The following is a 23508-nucleotide window of genomic DNA, read 5'->3' as shown; positions in this document are numbered from 1 at the left end:
TCTCTGATGGAGGGATAACTAGACCGACTCTAACACTACCTTTGGCCTCTATGCACACAGCTAAAGAGCCTCTTTCCTATGCTGAAACTCTTCGCTCTTAGCTCTCACAGACCCATTAAATAAAACATAACAAGACTCCACTGAACTGAATTGCCTTAGACTCTTCTAAGACTTCGTTTTTATACAATCCTATGGTCTGCGGACCATGGGTGAATCTCTTAAAGCCGACACAAGTTACATAAACTAAGGGTGGAAACCCTTTATGACTCTTTACATCTTCGCACTCTACGGCCACAAAATGCGGAGACTTTATCTTCCTTATACAAAACTTGGGCTTTCTGCCCCAAAACTTGGGCTTTTAACCCCAAAAATGACCCTAAGGGACCCATTCCCAACAGGCCCCCAACACAAATATGGTGACTCACCCCCAAGTCACTCTGCTAGTGTGGAGATCTTGTCACGAAGACCTCCCAGGTCCACTTGTACCACTGCAACTTCGGCAGCACACTGTGTCACTGCTTGCTTAACCTGTTCCACCAGCTACTTTGTTGTCGGTCCTACACTATCTGCCATGATTTTTTGTTGTGTTGCCTAGAAGTTCGCCAACTTTCCTTCAATGGTGGTCGTGACCGCATAAGATTCATCTAGCCATGGCCCCAATCTAGCCTTCAGTGCTGCCTCCCTACGCTATGTTGCATCCACCTGTTCCTTCGGTGACTTTGCTTCCTACAACTTTGCGAACCTCTGTGTAATGGCGATGGTGCGTTGTGTTGTGTCCACTCATTCCTTAAGTGCCTTTGCTTGTTGTAGCTTTTCCAACCTTTGTGCAATGGCGATGATGTGCGTCATTGCTCTGACCTTGTCATACCTCTGCTACAATTACCTCGCCTTAGTTTCTAATATGTGCAGGTTGGGATCTTCCTGCAGATTGGTAACTACTTCAACCGACTACTCGAAGAGTGCAGTACAATCCTTTACTGCGGCATCGACTGTTGCAACTGCATCTTTGATAGCGGCCTCGTGCTGCTCTTTGACCTCTGGTGGAGTCAAAGGCTGGGCCTTCAACTCAAGCTCTATAATTTTAAGGTTCAGCTCAAACTGAACCTTAGCCAGCTCTGTCCTAGCATCGCACACACCTACAGTGAGCTTCCGAATTTTGGCATCAACTGGCGCATCTTCTGGGATATGCAGCTCTAGAATGGTTCTACATGCTTCAGCTACCACGACTGTGGTGCACTCATTCTTCTCCTGAATCTTCTTAAGGAGATCGATTGCAGAAGTATTCTCTACAAACATCTTTGCATTGTTGACCTTCTGTTTCCTAATCACATTTAGTACGCATTGTTCTCGGGCCCAAAGTTCCGTGATCACATCGTCTTGCAGAGTGTGAAGGGCTTCACTTGGAAGCATGGCCAAGTTCATCCCAACCCTTTTTAGAGCACTAACGGTGGCCCTGTCAGCTTCCTCTTATGCATTCAACGCTACATTTGGTAGCGCGACAGCCCGGGGATCCATAGAGCGAATCATCTTCAATACTTCTACGGTTCCCAGTGCCGAACTAGTCGACGGCATACTGCCCTGCCCAACACCGGTCTGAGTAGCCTGGATCTACAGCTCGCACAGACTCGTATGAATGGCGACTAGGGCTTGTTTTTGTTGCTGCTCAAACTGCTACAGTAGTTTTGTGGTCGTTTCCCTTACTGTGTCCATGATGTCATTCAGATCACCTTCTATCAAAGTGATCGGGTCGAGCAATGATTTACTAGCCTTGGAATTCTTCCGCGACCATTATTTTTCTTGCTACCTGGTGTGCTTAACTTAGAATGGAGTAGTCTCCGGGTCTACACCATCCTATCCTGATTTTCGCTCTTTGTCCTCCGTCTACGGCGAAGGAGACCTCTAACTCCTATCTGAGTCATGCTCTTCCTCATCTTCCTTCTCTTCTACCTACTCCTTAGCAGGGTCCTCTGCTCTGACTTTTTCCTCAACCTCATTTTTCCTCTTGTCGGCCAACTGCTGCATCTTCAACCGGGCCTCTTCCTTCTTTTGCTTTCCTTTGGACTTTCTAGACCCAGCTGACAGATCTGAGGCCATGCACCACTCTATTGGCCAATGCTCAAGGATCGTTGTGATTGCATCATCTGTCGCCAGGTATGGAATATCATACCATTTCCGTTCGGGGTCCTTTCCCGCCCGCATGGAGACACAATGGAAGTCTGCCTTGAACTCCACATACTCTCATAACTACTCAAAGACGTTTGGTGATAACCGTAGTTTCCTGTTGATGGCCATATTGATACTCATCTCCATCAAGACCCAGAATACCTTGCTCTCGCGGACCCGCACAGCATCCTTTGTGGCCCACAGCAAAGAAAACTTCGCTGCTTCCAGTAAATCCTTCACAACCGAAGGAAACTAACTATCCTCTGCCAACTGCCATGCGATCAACATAATTGATAATAGTAGCCAAGAGTAGTGAAAGGTCTTACTATGGTCTTATGCTTCTCTACAGTTCGTGAGGAACTCACTGCAGAGATAGCGTGCCCAATTGAATTGTATGCCCTCCATGCACTGCGCTGCTAGTGACACAACTAGTGCCAGAACCTCATCTGCGCGACACTTCCGCATTATCTTCCCAGCCAAAATCTGGGTGGCTACCTTGACCGCAGGGTTAGTTATGCTTGATATGGAGTATCCGCGTGGTTTCTTGACAATTTTAAACTTGTCCTTCATTCTTTCGGTGAGGTCACGCTCGCCCTCATTACCGCCAAATGCCTTCGCCGAGTTTAGCCCTAAATGTGGCAACAAAGTGATCTTATGGATCAACATATTGGTTATTGGGATTGGTTTCTCCAACCATAGGCACCTGTCGTGCACCAGACACAACAATTATTTGATCACGATCATGTTTATGGCAATGCATTGGTAATGCGGCACCCATAGGAGATTCAGCAACCTTGCCTTGTCGACCCCTTTAATCCATTGCCTCAGCTCCAGCGCGGTCACACCAAAATATTTATAGAAGACGCAATGCATAAATGTATCAGTCGCCAAGTGGGGGAACCACTCAGTATCTATCGGGTCCCAATCCTCAAGTTTTAAATGGGGGACGCACGCTAGGTGTGGTCCTTCGAACGTGATTTTCTCTGGCAACAGAGGTGTGTTGAGCATAAATTTCCCCTCATCTAAATCTTTCATGATCTTCACCTTACCTTGGCATGGAGGGATGTATTCGAGTAATTTTGAGATAGGGTCTATGCCCTCAACGTCAATGTCTTCTGCGCCCATATCAATTTCTTCTACGTCCTCGTCGAGTTCTAGGTCTACCACCTTGCCCTTCTCCTACGCAGTGGGCTTCTCTTTCTTCTGGTGTTTCCTGGGCGACGCGCGCACTGGCTGTGGCACTTTCTATTTGTCCTTCTTCATCTTTGGACCCTCTCTGGTCGGCATAGGCCTCGGCCTGGGTGACCTCGGTGATTTTGGCACTTCTGCGGGTACTTCTACACTTGCAATCTCAGGGGCAGCTCCCTCAGATGCCATGGATCCTCCAACACTGGCGGTTTCTATAGGTGCCAACATGAGGCTAGTAAGAAGCTCCTGGGTTGCGTGAGGCAACTTGTCAAACACTGAACTCGCTACCAAAGCCTCGAAACTCTCAAGGTTCATGCGCGCCTGATAGCTCAACACCTCAATTCTCAGAATGCAAAGTGTTTTTCATTGGGCATCCCTCTATAATTTATAGGCAAATTCGAATTTGAATCCAACCATTCCCCCCAAATCCTACTCATAAATGCTAGATTGGCAGCAGATTTTCAAAAATCTTGCTCTTAAATATGACTTAAATTCCCCCCCACTCCACTTAGCCATTTTCCCACTGTCAACTCATGAACAGTGACCATAACGGTCACTTTCTGGCTACCCTGCACGGTCTCTCCTCCTATAGCACAACTCCCTTCGCGCTTCTGCTGATACTGTGACATTCCGCCTTTTTGCAAAGTCCCCCAATCACGCAGCTCTACAACCCAGGCAGTGTAGTTTATAGTCCCACGCCTCCTTTCAGCTACTTAGAGTGCTAAGACTGAGCTTCCACCATATAGTCATCTGGTCGAATCCTCGGTGTTATAGACATTTTTGGGCATTGCAACCCCAAGCATAAATGTCCATAAACCAAGGGCTCCTAAGTCCCTAAATGTGTTGTTCCAACCCCTAAAAGAACAAGGTCAACTGGTTACAGCATCTCCCAGAAGTTCTCCATGAAAAACTACTCAGAACTGGTCAAAACTGGACCATTTCACCTGCTCCATAGGCAAAGTGCATTGCATGCCACCTGAATACACACAATAGGTGCGATGCATGTCAAAAAACCCTTCTATGGGGTGTGATGGGCGAGAAGGGACAAATGGCAGGGTCAATCCGCAAGGTGGAGGAGCATGGAATCTTCCAGAAACCTCTCCTGTGACACTTGCCTCTCTGAATTCGACCAGGGATGAGTAAGACATCATCAATCTCCAAGTGGAATCAAGAACTATCAGAGAGAAGACACTAATCAAATCTGAAAAGCTGACTCACCTCCCTTACAAACATCTATATATGGATCCCTCATCCCAGAGATCCAGGGGGCTGGAATTTTATATCTTGTAAGGAAGTGTTGTTGGTTTCTTGGTGCAATATCATAGTGTTGGGTGATCTAAGCTTTTCATGAGGTGAAGAAGGGCTTTCTTGCTGAGAGGATGATGCTGGGTCAGAACAATGGTTGTAATCCTCTTTTCTCTTTCTTGATTATCAATAAAGCTATTCAAGTTTTCCTCCACATTCTTGTATGATTGATGATTTATGCATTTGTGTGGTCAATGTACATCTGATCCTATATTGTTTATGATAATAGATCTATGTTCTTGGATAGTGTTATGCTGCTTTGATTCTATAGGTACTCTTTGAAGCTGGGTAGACAAGGAAGCGAGTGGCAAAGACCTACCAGAAGAGAGAGGAATCGAGCAAGGAACCAAGCGCAAGACAGAGGTTGGTCTCCTTATTCTTCTCTTATCTGTTTCTCATAAAGGAAAACAAAAGTAGCTTTTAGTGTGTTTGTTTCTAAGGTAGCTACCAGTCTTAGTGGGACTAGCAGCTCTGTATAGACACTAGTTTTCTTGATAACACCAGGTGTATGGCTTCAATCGGCTTCCATTTACCTTCCCTGGAAATAGCTCTCCATTCAACTTCACTAACTAAACTGCTCCACCATCGGTAATCTCCTTGATGAAATAGGGCCCCAACCAGTGCATCCGAAACTTTCTTAGAAATTTAACAAAATTTTTGTCATATAATAACATTGGATCATTTACCTTAAAGGTGCGCATTTTGATGTGTCGATCGTGCCATGCCTTTTCGTGCTCCTTTTGAACTTGCTGATGGAATCTAGCCAAAAATCTATCCTCTTCCATCTCTGTCAGTTGCGTGATCCTTTCTTCTAGGGCACCAAGATCTGTCATTCTTGTAAATGCCACTATGTGCAGACTAGGTACAATGTACTCCACCGGCATCACAACTTCTATGCCATAAACCAGCCTGAAAGGCGTTTGTCCAATCAGTATTTTGCAAGTCTTTCTGTAAGCGCATAACACTACAGGTACACACACATACCAGTCATTTCTTTGTGCATTACAGACCTTCATCAGTGCGTTCTTCAATGTCTTATTAAATGCTTCAACCGTCCCATTATCCTTTGGGTGATATGGCGTACTCTTTTGGTGATAAACTTGGAATTCCTCCGTCAATGCATTGATTGTCTCATTAAGGAAATGTGTACCGCGATCGCTCATCAAAATCTTCAGGCAACCAAACCTAGTCAGTACATACTCAAAGATGAAATTTGTTGTTGTTGCCCTGGTACATTCCTTCACAGGCTACGCCTCCACCCATCTGGTCAAATACTTTGTCGCGGTGATGATGTACCACACACCTATCTTCTTTCCTGGAGGCTGAATTGGTCCCACAAAATCAATAGCCCACTTCTCAAATGGATGTAATGACAATTGCGGATTTAGAGGCAACTCATCCCTCCGTGATGGCATGCTCGTCCTCTTCTTCGACAGTCAGATTGTAACACTCCAGCCCATGGCTCAACTGGGTGGTCCAATCTGGTTGAATTAAGTCCAAGGGATCCTGCGGTACTCTAAAGATTGCTAATATTGGGTGATTTAATTGTCTGTTAAATCCCTATTATTTAATTTTCAACCCGGGGGTTTCGTAAAACTTAGAAGTAAACAAAAATATATGGGACCTCAAATGCACTATAATCAGCTTTAGAAGATAAGTTATGGAAACTCAAGGGAATGCAATTATAAACTAATTAGAAGTGCATATTACAAATATAGAATTTAGCTAAGTAATTTCTAATTCATTATGTAATAAGCAGGAGAAATGGCTCCTAAATTAGGAGAACCAGATTTGTCCTTCTTCTAGAATACTACTTCATGAACAGAAATCAAAAACCACTAATGCACAATAGCTTAAGATGCATAGACAAATAATAGAAGAGGCTCCTAACTAAGGAGGTCCCTGTTGTTATTCATTACAAATTCATTCATCATTAATTCCATTGTTGGAAAACTGGAAATTCAGAAAATCACTTGAAACTAGAAAAAGAGAATGAATTTCAATTATTACTCATATCAAATGGAAGAGAGCCTAACTTAGACCCTTGTTTGTCCTTTCATATGCTGATAAGATTTAAACTAAAATTCATTCATTAATAATGAAAAATCTTCAAAAATCTAAGTAATTAAGTGAAAATAAAATCTATAATGAAATAAAATGTTTCTTTGACCCTTTTAGAGTGAGCTCAATTCTCTTAAGAACAAAGTGACAAACTATTCCATAAATTCATATACTACATTAAGACAATTTATATCTAAAACTATAGAAAGAAAAATTTATTCTATTCCATCATAAGTTAGGATACATGCTCCAAGAGTCCTCCCTTTGGAATGGAGGAGGTACTCCTATTTATACAAAAACATAAGCAACTAACTCATTAATGGAGATCCACTAATCCCTCCTAGATCCACAAATCCTTCATATGGTTACAACTAATATGAGACACATATTCCTTTATCCATGATTTTTCTCCATGAGATATGCTTGATCCCTATCCCAAATCTCCTTCAAATCTTCAAGAGAATTTGAGTCTTGGAGGCCACATAAGAGTGTCTTGGAACCTTCCAAATCACCTACACATGTCACCAAACTCATTCCACCTTTAGGTATAAGCAAATACATGTTATTTTTCTAACTTTTAATCATAAATTCACTTTAAATACATAAAATAAATAACTTTGGAAAATGAAAATATGAACCCATATGGTAATGGAAATATAGGGTTATGTAATGATAATGTGATGAAATGAGGTGACAAAATGAGGATAAAGGTAAAAATGGAGTGAAAGTGTATGCTAATTTGGCAGCCCAATAACTACCTTAACTTCCTGCAATGCCTCGTTAATACTTTCAAACCCATCCTCAAAGATAAACGTCATCAAGAATCCTTGTTGCAAAATGTCCCATTCTTTAGTGCCATGGCGGAGCTCTATTTCCAAGTACCAGTTCATCGGTATTACATCCAAAGTATGACAAAACAGATGCACCCATTCAAGTTGAGGCTCCGCTCCATAAACCTTAGTCCATTTGGCCAGGTGATCACACGGGTCATTCCTTCCATCATATTTCTCTATTAGTCGTACTTGTGGGTGACCAAACCGTAATCTCATCATATTTCTATACACGTGCTAATCATCAAAATTGTCTTTGTGCATACCCCACCATCTCATAGGCGTAGCGCATAGTACCCAATCCGAGGCCTCGAATCGATGCTTCTCTGGAACTTCCCTTTCGAATGCATCCAAAAAGTTATCGACATCAGTTAAACCATCATAGTAAGGCAGATTTCTTACCTCTGATGATACACAATGCAACGACTTGGTCATCATATTACAGCGCAGCATAGATACTTCATGCAGTCGATTCTGCCAGTGCTCCAACTCCTCATCTGAATCTGATGTGCAAGAACTTTCGTGGTCCCAGGAAATGCATCCATCTACTATCGGATTCACCCAATCCTGATCTTGCATTATTATCTTATAAATCTGGTCCAAATCATCATCACTTTCATAATCGCGGACCGGTTCAGTATAGTGTGGTCCTTCTGTAGGGTCCAAGGGCACTACTACGCGGAGAGATTTCTTCTCAAATATCATCTTTCACTTCTTCAAATTGATTACCCCATTCATGTCAGTAGCCCAATTAATCCCAAGGAGCGTAGGGTAGGGATTACTGTCATCCATAATCTCTATCACTTCAAAATCAGCCAATGCGCTCGCGCCCTCAATATCAACTATCACTCCCTACAATATTCCCATGGGGATGATTTTCTGCTAATTTTCCATTCTTAACTGAATCGGAGACCACTGCAGCATAGGTCTCCCCATCCTCTCCCATGTCTATTTAGGAAAAACATTCACGTCCGACCCCAGATCTAGAATAACTTGATCCATCTCATATTCTCCTATCTGCGTAGTGAGCCTCATCTCACACCCTATTCTCGCCTTATGCCTGCCAATCTTCCTGACTACGCACGGTCTATCAGGAGTGTTTTATTTTCTAGCGCACTTATTTATCATCTCCTGCAATCCTTTCACAGCCTTTCTATCACGCAACAACTTCATACAGGTCTCCAAGAAAGTAGTAAGCATGGAAGGGTCCATCTCTTCAGCTAGCTTATCTTGACTTCTTGAGGTAGAGGCCTCAGCAAAGCTTTTCTTTGCTTCCATAAACGTTTCCCTTGCGCATTCTAGATCAAACCTAATCTCCTTTTCTGGCACTTTGTGAACCCACTCACCTTCTTCAGGTTGCTTCCCCTTATCTTCGCCAGTCGTCATTCCACTCCGCAGCACAATATTTACCTTAGGATCCTCCTCGCGAGGCTCAGCCCTCATCATCTGCAAGTTCTGAGTCGGTTGTTGAGGCTACGCCCCCTTTTCGCATATCTTAGCTAATAATACAAGGAAATCCTCTATCGCATGGTCAAACTGAGTACAATATCGGCATGACAGACATGTCGAATTCGGGAAGTCTCATGTGTAGTGTCCCGGTCCTCCACAGTTGTAACAAATGACCTATCCCCGACCTCTACCAGGTCCTCCTCCACCTCGGCCTCGTCCGCGCCCCTGATATTCACCTCGCACTCCCCTAGCGCCTTGGTCTGGAGGTCAGGTTTCTACCTGCACCCTATATGTGGGCATTCTATCCATCATTAGCTCATAACTACGACAATTACGCTCATCATGACCTACCGATTGACAAAAGTTGCAGAAGAGTTGTTGCAGTGTCTGTACAAATTTCTGCAGCAAATGGAAATTGTCTATCGCATGTTTTCCAGCTACCTGACAAATAGCATACCATAGTGCGGGCCCTGTACTTGGCCCTGCTGGAGCTTCCAGCCTCAGAGGCATTGGTCCCCCTGCTGCAACATAATTCGCGAAGACTGGACAGTGATCTTTGTCATGCCCCTGACTTTTTCACTTCAGGCACCAAACTTCTTCACACACCTCTAGTCGAGTTGTTCTATCTTTCTTCAGACTCTGAAATTCTAGGCACAGGTTCTGCAACTGCGCATGAATCTGCTGAACCCCCAAATTAGCATCTTGCATCGGTGTCTCGTGCAATCTCATTGTAATCTCCAGGGCTTCTACCTGGGTTCCAATATTTTGTTGTGACAAAGCAACCCTTAGATGAGGCAGGAGTGAAGCCACAAACCATTTGCGGTGCTGCCCATCTGTAAGATTCATGTTGGCTTTGCGGATTGTGCACTTCAACCTCTGATCCAAATCCCAAGGTGTCTCGCTAGGCTTCATCATGATCTCCTTGAATCCCACAATTGACTAAGCTTTAGATTTGGGCCTGCTGAATTCCTTATTCAGCACAGTCTAAATATCTGCTAATGCAGCCATCAGATTATCAGTGCAGTACTTAATGTACCATGTTAGCACGCATTCCTACAAAGTAGTAACCAATGTTTCTTTCTTCATCTGATCATCTGTAATACCCTGAGCTTCCCATACGGCCTTCGTGACGAACCAAAATTGGTCTAGGTCCTCAGTTCCCAACCCCTTGAACACAAGAAATTTTACTGAATTCGCCATATTGGATGGTGGCAGAGGTGGCGGTGGTGTGGGGGAAGGCGTATGCGGTGGAGGTGAAGATGGAGGTGGTGTGGGTGGATGGGGTATTCGCGGGAACCCTTGTCTTATCAGTTGAATAGCACATTGTGGAGAAGCATGTGCTGCTTCCTCATCGTCACTCAGAGGAGGTCCAATCAGTGGGCTATATTCAGGGCCTGTTTTCCCTCTATTCCTGAAGGTCTTTCCACTTCATGTAGCTCCAAACATCAAGGTAGCTACATAACCCGCTTTTCACACAATAACATCTTAATCCAAGTATTTAAATACCCTAAATACTTACCTCGCAGTCCCTTGAAGAAGCGGTGCTCTACTTCACTGTAACTGATTGAAGTATCGATCGTGAACTCTGTCATGAACCCTCCTATGATATGATTGAGCCAATGATCGACAGCGCATGTGATCTTGTCTTCAGGTGCTTCCAAACTCTGCACTAACTCCAGGGTCCAAACTATCAGACCGTCAAGTCTCCACCTTCCTTGGCCGTCTGCCAATTTCGCGATCCACTCGTACAATTCGACCGAGAAGGAACTGAACAAGATCTTGTGTATCTCTTTGTATAGATATCTGTCCAACCACTATTCTTTCGTCAATTGCATATTCATGTTCTCTTGTGTCGCGAATTCATGGATCTTTCTATCCAACCAGTCTTTGATCTCCTTCTTAGTTGGACTCCAGCGATGCGACATCACACATCTCTTTATGCAGATCCCGGTCCTAGCAAGGGAACCATTTGTTGGCTTGATGGACCCTGACCCAAGTTCAATGTTAATTAGCCAAGAAAATCCCTACACTATTGGCCCTTTCGGCATCAATCAACAGAGTGCGGACTGAAGTCTCACTCGAAGTAGTATGTGGGGCTCCAGGAACAAAGTTTCCACACCCAGAGATGGTAGTGATGTCATTTTATACCCCAAACCTTCCTTCGTGCACGTCGATAAGCCTTTTAGGGTTTATTGATATACTTCTCTTATTCGTCCTTCAGACCTCCGCGAAGGTCTACGATCGTCCTTCGCGTACCCTAGATAGGCGGATCAGGCACTTACGCACCTCTATAATTACTCTTTACTTCTGTTTTTACCCATATTAGCTTAAGTATTGAATAACTTCACATGCGTTAAGATGATCTTCACGTAAACAAATATTCTTACTTGCATTCATATAACAAAGAAAAACATATGGATTTGTGCATCAATACAACATTAAAACATAAACCCAATATTCATCATAACATAATCATATGCAGAAGTAAAACAGATCATACATAGATAATTCTAGAATAATTCTCTTTATTGATGTTCAGATCCTCTTTACAGACTCCAACTACCCTGTGCACACAGTTGTAGGGGTCCGCGCACTCAGCTGCGGACTTCTACCCTAGGCCTCTGCGCACACAGCTGCAGAGCCTCTTTCCTACGCTAAGACTCTTCGCTCTTAGCTCTCACAGACCCATTACATAAAACATAACAAGACTCCACTGAACTGAATTGCCTTAGACTCTTCTAAGACTTCCTTTTTATACAATCCCATGGTCTGTGGATCTCTTAAAGCCAACACAAGTTACATAAACTAAGGGCGGAAACCATTTATGACTCTTTACATCTTCATGCTCCGCAACCACAAAATGTGGAGACTTTACCTTCCTTATATAAAACTTAGGCTTTCTACCCCAAAACCTAGGCTTTTAACCCCAAAAATGACCCTAGGGGACCCGTTCCCAACACCATTGGATGAATATGCATCACCTATTAGTATCCTTTGAAGGATATAGGAAAAAATATTCATCATCTCATTCCTTTGTCACGCAAGGGCTTCTTCAAGCAACAATTTGATAGGATCTCCTACCCCCTTGTATTTCTTTTATTCTGTCATGGGAGGTCGGTGAGGACAATCTTGCAAGGGCTCAAGTAGTTCGAGTCCCAATTCCTTATTCCATGACCTCACTAGGGACGTGTAGAAAATAGTAGCAAACTGTTCTGATACCAATTATTTGAATTTATGAAGGGAATGAAATGAAATACATATTTAAAACAAAAACACATATATATAGTGAAACATGACTTCAATTAGAAAATGGAAAACGTAGAAACTGTATACATGCAGAATGAAAGCAAACTAGCTCAAACACTGGTATATTATCTTTGAGAAGAGATGTGATGGTTACATACCTTCCTGAATTGTGTTACAATGAGGCTCAAAGGCCTTTTTATCATGAATAATCAATGAGAAACTCTAAACATCCAAAAACATAACCATAGGAGATGAAGCACCAAAGGCTTATGGGTCCTGATGGGGTAAGTTAGAACGTCAACTTCCTTAGCTCATAACTTTGGCATATGATCTCCACCTGGAATTCATGATTCCCTATTGGAAATATTTATTTGAGGAGTACAAATTTCGAAAACCAACAATCTATAATTGATGTCATCCCATTTCCCCAAAAAATGTCATTTAGGGCCTCAAAACGACTCTGGAAGTTTTGGACCTGAAAATTGCCAAAATAGGAAAATTGTGTGACAAACCAGTGGAATAGGTGGGTAGCCACCAATATCCACCTAGATCAAGAGCATTCTTGCGGGAAATTAAATTCACACTTGCAAGAAAGTAAATACACATTTGCACAAAGTAAATCACATCGGCAGACAGAAATGGTTAATCCTTGCCAAGATGATCCTTGTCTCTACTCTAACCAACAAATGTAATCATCACATTGAGCACATTTATTCAACAACATGATTGCAACCCAATCCAAAATACAAACATTTAAAAATAAATAAAAGAAATTAAATTACACTACAAGGAATTAAAAAATTATGCAACACTTTGTTTTATTAGAGTGGGTCCTTCCTCCATAGAAAGGAGTGCTAATATTATTCTATATCAACACTTGCTACATTGATGACAAGAATTAATTAAATGAATTAACCTAATTAAAATAAATCAATGAAAAGAAAAATTACTACATTAAATAGCACACTGTGGAATTTATAAAACTACAATTAAAAATAAGAGCTCAACAATGAATTAATAAATTCATTATGATTGAAAAAAATTATTTAAGCATCCCCCCAACACACTGATATATTGTTGTCTTTATACATGCAGGAATAATTTATAAAAAGAAATTGTTACAACAATGCTAACTAAATCCTTTAAACAAACATATTTTCCCAACCAACATGCCTTGGAGTTTTTCTTGTTTAAGACACATTTAGTTATGATTTGTTGGATTATTGACAAAAGAAGAATGCAGATCTCGTGGTCAAATCGTTTCTGTTGAAGTGGGCAAGTTTAGAAAAAAATTGTAACATTAAATCTAGGTTTTTATGTCATTAGAAAACAATCATATCTCACAAAACATGTGCATTTTTATAAATATACTCATGACTTACTCAATTTAGCTCATTATGCACAAAACCTATGTTTAAAATTTTTCAAATTCGTCTTCATTTGCCCAAAAATCATATTGCAAGTTGACTTCCTGAAAACTGTTAGAATTGCTGCAACATAGAACAATGTTGCGCAGTTGCAGTAACGTGGAGTCTGAGTTGCAATAATTGGAGTGTTACTAGACTTGTAGTAATAGTAACAATGATTGGTAGTTGGAACAGTGAGAGTTGCAGCAATTGCAACCAAGATACACCTTGTGGCAACATTACGACCTGCACAACAACATGTTTAGCACATCGCCTTTGCAAATTAACTCAAAGATAAATACAAATATGATCTCTTTTCTAATGTTTAATCGTAAATTCATGTAAAATACTAATAAATGCAACAAAAACATATTAATTCTAGATACCATATAATAATTAATTGATACAAGGTCTAAGTAGGCAGAGAGAGGTTACAAGTAGGGGAAGGATGGTGTAAAACAATGCCATTTCTGAAGCCCTTCATCTTCCCCAAATTGGAAATTTTGCATGTCCTCATGAAACCTAGTGCCCTTGTCTTAACCAAACTATAGGGACACTTATTTTTCCTCTTATTCTTTTCCTTTGATGTTATTGTAGTAAAATTGATGGAGTTGCAGCAAAATAAGCTGCTACAAGTGACTTGCAACAAGAGTGTTGTAGGAATAACAACAATCTTCTTTTAATCATTTGCTTCAAACTGATTTTTATTTAACTTTTGCAAGCATACTTCTTTATTTCATTCCTTTTTCTTAAGAACATCATGAGAATCTAATGCATGGATCTCAAGATATCATTTTTTGCATCTAAAATCAGAATAGTGGCAACAATTATAACTGGAGTAGTAGCAATAAATCATAACTCATGAGATGGTGATAATTTAATTATTAGTATTGGTTCTTATGTAGCGGAAACATAATTTTCTATCACTAGTTCTTATGTAACAATAATAGGGATTCCTTATGCCATTAATGCTGAAAAATTATTGTTGTCCACTGAAAAATGAAAATTGTTGTTATACATACCCAAACTCAAGGATGAAGACATATTTTTATGTAGGAATTGTTGAAAATAGCAACAAGAAATGCTAAATATAGAAGTGCTAAAAATAGCACTGCTATAAATATCATTTCGGGATACATTCCAATTTTAGTTAGTCCCTAAACTAAAATTGAAAATTAAAATTCGAATTTGATCTTAGCAGCTGTTTGTAAAATAATTAATTAATTCATCTTGAGTTAATTAGTTGGAGAAAATCAAACATGAAGTCTATGTGAAGACATGCAACAGTTTTCCCTTTGATTGAGGAAGTTATCCCTTCATTAAAGTGATCAGGATGAGTTGTACTTTGAGTTGTAATTAGTTAGCTTAGATTAACTGAGTTAAGTACGGTTAGATTAGTTCCAATAGTTTGTGGAACTGATTGTGAGTTCATTTAGTTAATGCATGCATGCATGTAACTACTGCACTTCAGATAACTGAATATTCTCTCATAAATAACTCATGCATGTTAGTTCAGTCAGAGACCCAGTTGAGATCAGATGATGGGATAGTGTACTATTAGTTGCAGGAATATTCCATTGAGGATATCTCTTGCATGCAAAAGGAATTCATTCCTTGGAGATTGCACAGTTACTTCTGAGTTTGGTGAGTTGTGTGAGAGGTGAATTCACACAAGTGGCAACCAGAGGACCCAGGAGAAACTATGCAAGGAAATAGGAGGCTTGGAGGACTGAGGGAAGGAATATGTTGTGTCTATTCAGTCTATGAACAGCATTGAGAGATTGTACTAAGAGCTGGATAGCTTGTGAGCTAAAACTTTGTGTAATCCGGAGATATTTCCACTTGTGTGATATTACAGAGATCGGGGTTTTTAGCTGAGGATTTCCCTAGAGTATTCTTTTGTGTTCATGTGTGATTGATTTCTCATTCTCTGTTATATGTGTTCTATTTGATCTTGCTCAAAATAGATTAAGCTTCCGCAAGTTTGATTGTAGAAGTAGATTAAGTATATTGCATTAGAACATTGCATTATCAGATTAATCTACAGGTGAAATTTCTACATGGTATCGCAGCAAAGGTGATCAAAGCAAAAACAGTATACAAAGAAGGGAGAAGTTCAAAGTTTGAAGTTCTTGATTATAGAATTCGAATTCTTATCACATCTCAAATTTAACCAATGGCATTCAACGGTTTAAGACTCAAGTATGCCCTTGATGGTAGCTCGAATTATATAGCCTGAAAGGATCGCATGGAAGCAATATTAGAGGACAACGGTTTGAAGGACTTCATTGATCAAGAAGTTCCCAAGCCAGCAGTAGCTAATGTTATAGAATTGGCGAAATGGAAGAAATGTGTGGCTAGAGCGAGGAGGATTCTTCTGGAGGGAGTTCGAGACCACATTGTCTCGAGTCTCCATGGGAAGGAGACACCATTTTCAATGTGGAAAACATTGAAGGATCTATATCAAAATAGTAGCGATTAGAGGAAGTCGGCGCTGAAAGAAAAGCTTTGGAAAATCAAGTGTGAAAAGGGCGACACGATCTCTACATATCTAAACAAGCTCACCACCTGCAAGGATGAGCTTGGAAGAGTAGGGATCATGACAGTCGATGATGACATGGTGAGTCTTTCACTCCTCGGTCTTCTTAAAAGCCGGCATAGCTACCAAGACTCGGTAAATGGAAGAGAGAAACTGCCAAATTGGGAATGACTTTGGTCGAATCTGATGCAGGAGGAGATAAGAAGAAGCACCAGAGATGGATCTTCATCAAAGCAAGATGATGAAGAAAATCTTGCATTAGCCAATAAGGCTAAGAAGGGGAAAGGGAAGGCATCCCATTCCAAGTTGAGTTCTTCCCATGGTGGGAAGAAGATTGATAAATCGAAAGTGTGATGCTTTCACTGTCATGAGGTGGGCCATTATGCTACGAATTGTCCACAGAAGAAATCCAGGAAGGGATCCTCGAAGGGATCAGATGGTGAGGCACTGGCCTCATAGTTCGAATTGGATTTCACCCTCATCGCATGCATGGTTTCATCGATGGTGGGATGTGTTTGGTACTTGGATAGTGGAGCATCATTCCACATGACCGTGGGACAAAAATCTTTTTAGTACCTTGGAGGAGAAGGATCTCCAGATGCGAATCGAGATGGGCGATGATGGAAAGTACCGTGTTTCAGGTGAAGGTACGGTTGTGTTTCAGAGGGAGCAAGGAACTCCCCTCACCCTGACTAATGTAAAGTATGTGCCGGGTCTGAAGAAGAATCTTGTGTCCATTGCTATGCTGGAAGACACAGGCTATGATGTAGTCTTTAGTAAAGGAAAGGAATATCTTAGGCATATCGGAATTGGACAGACCAAGAGGATTGGGATTCAAGTAAAGAATCTCTACAAGCTGGAGGTAGACGACTGTACAGCATTGAGTTCCAAAGCAAATTTGGTTCAGAGCCAAGATGTTGGCGAGCTATGGCATAGAAGATTGGGCCACTTGTACCATGGGGCCTTGAAGATCATGTAGCAAATTTATACCGGACTTCCCAAGGGAAAACTAGAGCAAATGGATACATGCAAAGGTTGTACCTTGGGTAAGTATGGGAAATCTTCCTTTTAGGATCTAGACAGTAGAGCTGGAGCAATCCTGGAGTGAGTTCATACAGATGTGTGTAGACCATTCTCTACAGCCTCCACCTCTAAACAAAGATACTATGTTATTTTTATTGATGATTTTTCTCATAGATGTTGGATCTACTTTATGCAGAAGAAAGATCAAACCTTATCAAGTTTTTGTGAGTTCAAAGCCTTGGTAGAGAAAGAATCTGGAAAGAAAATAAGGGCCTTGTGCAACAACAATGGTGGAGAGTATGTCTCCCAATAGTTTAAGGACTTCTGTGTAGCAGAAGGAATTAAACGGGAGTTGACAGCACCCCATAACCCACAGAAGAATGGGGTGGCTGAAAGGAAGAACAGATTGATTGTGGGAGCAGCTTGGGCGATGTTGCATGACCAAGGCCTACCACTTCATTTGTGGGTTGAGGCATGCAATATAGTAGTATACTTGCAGAATAGAAGTCCACATCATATATTGGGGATGAAGACACCAGTGGAGGCCTTTTCCAGGAAGAGACCAGATGTGAGTCACTTCAAGATCTTTGGATCATCGGTTTATTGCCATGTGAACAAAGATGCCCAGAAGAAGCTAGATCCAACAGCTGAGTTGGGCATACTTGTGGGGTACACTGATACACCCCACAACTATTGGGTTTTCTTGCCCACCAGTCAGAGGACAGTGGTATGCAGAGATCTGAAGTTCGATGAGCAGAAAGCCATGCGAGTATCACTTGAGAGGGAGCTCAAGTTGCATGCAGAGGAGGAACTTTTAGTTCCTAAGGAGGAGGAGCCTCAGACTGATGCGGAGCAACCGCATGCAAAGGATATGGGAGTGGAGACATCCACTCATGCAGAGTCTTCCAGAGATGGGTGGAAATGCTCAAGGGAAGCTGACAGGTTGATGCTGGATGTGAGAGAGAATCTGGGACAGCCATCTTCTCAGTGCAGACAAAGGAGGTCACCAGAGCGATACACTGGTTACATGGCTCTAGTTGGGGAGTGTGTAGAGACTGAGCCTTCTTCTTTTGAGGAAGCAGTGTAGCAACCAGTCTGGGTCGATGTTATGGTGGAGGAGTATGGCTCCATCGTTTGAAACTGTGTTTGGGATGTTATCCCAAGACCGGAGGACAAGTCAGTGGTAAGTTCCCGATGGATTTACAAGGTAAAGCAAGCAGCTGATGGCAGTGTTGAGAAACATAAGGCAAGGTTTTTTGCTCGTGGTTTCTCATAGGTCGAAGGGATCGACTACGATGAGACTTTTGCTCCTGTAGCAAGGTACTCATCTATCAGATCGATGTTGGCACTATCAACGTAGATGGATTGGGAGATCCATGAGATGGATGTGAAGACTGCGTTCCTCAATGGGAAGATTGAGGAAGAGGTGTACATTGAGCAGCCGGAAGGTTTTGAGAGCTTCAATCGTGAGTCACATGTGTGCCAACTCAAGAGGGATTTGTACGGGCTGAAGCAAGCACCTCGTGCTTGGTACACCAGGATCAACAGCTATTTCACCAGGTTGGGCTCCACCAAGAGTGAAGCAGAGGCGAACCTTTACCACATCATGGTAGAAGGTAAGCCATTGATCATTGTTCCTTATGTTGATGATCTGATATTGACAGGTGATGATCAGTTGATCAAGTCTTGCAAGGAGGACCTTGCAAGAGAGTTCAAGATGAAAGACATGGGTCTTATGCACTACTTTCTAGGCATGGAAGTGTGGTAGAAGGATGGGGAAGTGTTTTTGTCTCAAGGCAAGTATGCCAATGAGATATTCAGGTGATTCCACATGGAGAAGTGCAAGCCCATGCAAAATCTTCTAGATGGTAATTGAAGGAAGGAGGATGCTACTTCAGGTGAGGTAGTAGTTGTTACTGTTTATCGGAAGCTTGTGGGTTCATTAATGTATCTAGTGAACACATGACCAGATTTGTGCTTTGTAGTGAACCAGCTGAGTCAAGCTATGGTTCAGCCTTCCAAGCTGTTTTGGAAGGCAACAAAGCATGTGCTGAGATACCTTAGAGGCACATCTTAGTATGGATTTTGGTACATATGGAAAGAGGGAGTGAAGCTTCAGGGCTTCAGAGATGTAGATTGGGTAGGGCTTCCATCAGACTGGAAGAGCACTTTAGGAGGAATTTTCAACCTTGGTTCAGCTGCAGTTTCTTGTTACAGTAGGAAATAGAGATCAGTTTCACTTAGCTTAGCAGAGGCTAAATACATGGCTGCCAGTCAGGCTACATGTGAGGCCATTTGGATGCGGAAAATTCTAGTTGGATTGTTTGGTTAGAGGATGGATCCAACTGTGATCTATTGCAATAATCATAGTTGTATCAAACTCTCTAAGAATCCAGTATTTCATGACAGGTCCAAGCACATTGATATCCGATATCATCATCTTTGAGACTGTGTGGTCAAAAGGACCATGTTGTTGTTGTATGTTTCGACCGAGGAGCGGGATGCAGATATTTTGACTTAGGCATTGTCAAAATGCAAGTTCAAGTTCCACAGAGACAGGATTGGGGTGACAAATAATCCCTTGTCTTTTTGAGAGGGAGTGTTGAAAATAGCAACAAGAAATGCTAAATATAGAAGTGCTAAAAATAGCACTGCTATAAATATCATTTCAGGATATATTCCAATTTTAGTTTGTCCCTGAACTAAAATTGAGAATTAAAATTCGAATTTGATCTTAGCAGCTATTTGTAAAATAATTAATTAATTCATCTTGAGTTAATTAGTTGGATAAAATCAAACATGAAGCCTATGTGAAGACATGCAACAGTTTTCCCTTTGATTGAGGAAGTTATCCCTTGATTAAAGTGATCAGGATCAGTTGTACTTTGAGTTGTAATTAGTTAGCTCAGATTAACTGAGTTAAGTCCGATTAGATTAGTTCCAACAGTTTGTGGAACTGATTGTGAGTTCAGTTAGTTAATGCATGCATGCATGTAACTACTACACTTCAGATAACTGAATATTCTCTCATAAATAACTCATGCATGTCAGTTCAGTCAGAGACCCAGTTGAGATCAGATGATGGGATAGTGTACTATCAGTTGCAGGAATATTCCATTGAGGATATCTCTTGCATGCAGAAGGAATTCATTCCTTGGAGATTGCGCAGTTACTTCTGAGTTTGGTGAGTTGTGTGAGAGGTGAATTCACACAGGTGGCAGCCAGAGGACCCAGGAGAAATTGCGCAAGGAAATAGGAGGCTTGGAGGACTGAGGGAAGGCATATGTTGTGTCTATTCAGTCTATGAGTAGCATTGAGGGATTGTACTGAGAGCTGGATAGCTTGTGAGCTAAAGCTTTGTGTAATCCGGAGATATTTCCACTTGTATGATATTACAGAGATCGAGGTTTTTAGGTGAGGCTTTCCCCAGAGTATTATTATGCGTTCATGTGTGATTGATTTCTCATTCTCTATTATATGTGTTCTATTTGATCTTTCTCAAAATCAATTAAGCTTCCGCAAGTTTGATTGTAGAAGTAGATTAAGTATATTGCTTTAGAACATTGCATTATCAGTTTAATCTACAGGTGAAATTTCTACATGGTATCAGAGCAAAGGTGATCAAAGCAGAGAACAATATACAAAGAAGGGAGAAGTTTGAAGTTTGAAGTTCCTGATTATAGAATTCGAATTCTTATCACATCTCAAATTTCACCAATGGTGTTCAACGGTTTAAGACTCGAGTATGCCCTTGATGGCAGCTCGAATTATATAGCCTAGAAGGATCGCATGGAAGCAGTATTAGAGGACAATGGTTTGAAGGAATTCACTGATCAAGAAGTCCACAAGCCAGCAGCAGCTAATGCTACCGAATTGGCAGAATGGAAGAAATGTGTGGCTAGAGTGAGGAGGATTCTTCTGGAGGGAGTTTGAGACCACATTATCTCGAGTATCCATGGGAAGGAGACACTGTTTTCAATGTGGAAAACATTGAAGGAACTATATTGGAACAGTAGCGATTAGAGGAAGCTGGCGTTGAAAGACAAGCTCGAAAAATCAAGTGTGAAAAGGGCGACACATATCTGAACAATCTCACCACCTGTAGGGATGAGCTTGGAAGTGTAGGGATCATGACAGCCGATGATGACATGGTGAGTCTTGCACTCCTCAGTCTTCCTAAGAGCTGGCATAGCTACCAAGACTCGGTAAATGGAAGAGAGAAACTGCCAGATTGGGAACGACTTTGGTCGGATCTGATGTAGGAGGAGATAAGAAGAAGCACCAGAGATGGATCTTCATCAAAGCAAGATGATGAAGAAAATCTTGCATTAGCCAGTAAGGCTAAGAGGGGGAAAGGGAAGGCATCCATTCCAAGTTGAGTTCTTCCCATGGTGGGAAGAAGATTGACAAATCGAAAGTGCGATGCTTTCATTGTCATGAGGTGGGCCATTATGCTACGAATTGTCCACAGAAGAAATCCAAGAAGGGATCCTCGAAGGGATCAGATGGTGAGGCATTGGCCTCACAGTTCGAATTGGATTTCACCCTCATCGCATGCATGGTTTCATCGATGGTGGGATGTGTTTGGTACCTGGACAGTGGAGCTTCATTCCACATGACCGGCGACAAGAATCTTTTCAATACCTTGGAGGAGAAGGATCTCCAGACGCGGATCGAGATGGGCAATGATGGAAAGTACCGTGTTTTAGGTGAAGGTATGGTTGTGTTTCAGAGGAAGCATGGAGCTCCCCTCACCCTAACTGATGTAAAATATGTGTCGGGTCTAAAGAAGAATCTTGTGTCCATCGCTATGCTAGAAGATAAAGGCTATGATGTAGTCTTTAGTAAAGGAAAGGCATTCCTGAGGCATATCGGCACTGGACAGACCAAGAGGATTTGGATTCGAGTAAATAATCTCTACAAGCTGGAGGTAGACGACTGTGCTACATTGAGTTCCAAAGCAGAGTTGGTGCAGAGCCAAGATGTTGGCGAGCTATGGCATAGAAGATTGGGCCACTTGCACCATGGGGCCTTGAAGATCATGCAGTAGATTTCTACCGGACTTCCCAAGGGAAAACTAGAGCAAATGGATACATGAAAAGGTTGTACCTTGGGTAAGTATGCGAAATCTTCCTTTTAGGATCGAGACAGTAGAGCTGGAGCAATCCTGGAGTGAGTTCATACAGATGTGTGTGGACCATTCTCTACAACCTCCACCGCTAAACAAAGGTACTATGTTATTTTTATTGATGATTTTTCTCGTAGATGTTGGATCTACTTTATGCAGAAGAACGATCAAACCTTCTCAAGGTTTTATGAGTTGAAAGCCTTGGCAGAGAAAGAATCTAGAAAGAAAATAAGGGCCTTGCACAGTGACAATGGTGGAGAGTATGTCTCCTAACAGTTTAAGGACTTCTGTGCAGCAGAAGGAATTAAACAGGAGTTGACGACACCTCATAACCCACAGCAAAATGAGGTGGCTGAAAGGAAGAACAGATCGATTGTGGGAGCAGCTCAGGCGATGTTGCATGACCAAGGCCTACCACTTCATTTGTGGGCTGAGGCATGCAATATCGCAGTATACTTGCAGAATAGAAGTCTGCATCATATATTGGGAATGAAGACACCAGTGGAGGCCTTTTCTGGGAAGAGACCAGATGTGAGTCACTTCAGGATATTTGGATCATCAGTTTATTTCCATGTGACCAAAGATGCCCGGAAGAAGCTAGATCCAACAGCTAAGTTGGGGATACTTGTGGGGTACACTGATACACCCCACAACTATTGGGTGTTCTTGCCTACTAGTCAGAGGACAGTGGTACATAGATATCTGAAGTTTGACGAGCAGAAAGCCATGCGAGTATCACTTGAGAGGGAGCTCAAGTTGCATGCAGAGGAGGAACTTTTAGTTCCTAAGGAGGAGGAGCCTCAGACTGATGCGGAGCAGCTGCATGCAGAGGATTTGGGAGTGGAGACATCCACTCATGCAGAGTCTTCCAGAGATGGGCAGAAACGCTCAAGGGAAGCTGACAGATTGATGCTGGATGCGAGAGAGAATGTGGGACAGCCATCTTCTCAGTTCAGACAAAGGAGGTCACCTGAGCGGTACATTGGTTACATGGCCCTGGTTGGGGAGTGTGTAGAGACTGAACCTTCTTCTTTTGAGGAAGTAGTGCGGTAACTAGTCTAGGTTGATGCTATGGTGGAGGAGTATGAATCCATCATTCAGAACTGTGTTTGGGATGTTATCCCAAGACCGGAGGACAAGTCAGTGGTAAGTTCCCAATGGATTTACAAG

The 23508-nt window shown here is 42.0% G+C and overlaps 1 long non-coding RNA gene across 1 annotated transcript in view; it reads right to left on the bottom strand.

Annotated features, from left to right (window-relative positions):
* Window positions 1-13815: 13815 nt before the first annotated feature.
* LOC149173396 (uncharacterized) overlaps window positions 13816-23508 on the bottom strand; it is a 124853-nt gene continuing 115160 nt past the window's right edge. The window contains exon 2 of the long non-coding RNA XR_016259679.1: window positions 13816-13894. This is a non-coding gene — a long non-coding RNA (uncharacterized LOC149173396). The remainder of the gene's footprint in view (window positions 13895-23508) is intronic.

The sequence above is a fragment of the Pinus tabuliformis genome, chromosome 4_2, assembly GCF_031772625.1.
Source record: "Pinus tabuliformis cultivar Carrire ecotype Pingquan chromosome 4_2, CPIR1, whole genome shotgun sequence".
NCBI lineage: Eukaryota > Viridiplantae > Streptophyta > Pinopsida > Pinales > Pinaceae > Pinus > Pinus tabuliformis.
Note: the sequence above shows the minus strand (reverse complement) of the source record. Positions and strands in the feature narration are given on the sequence as shown.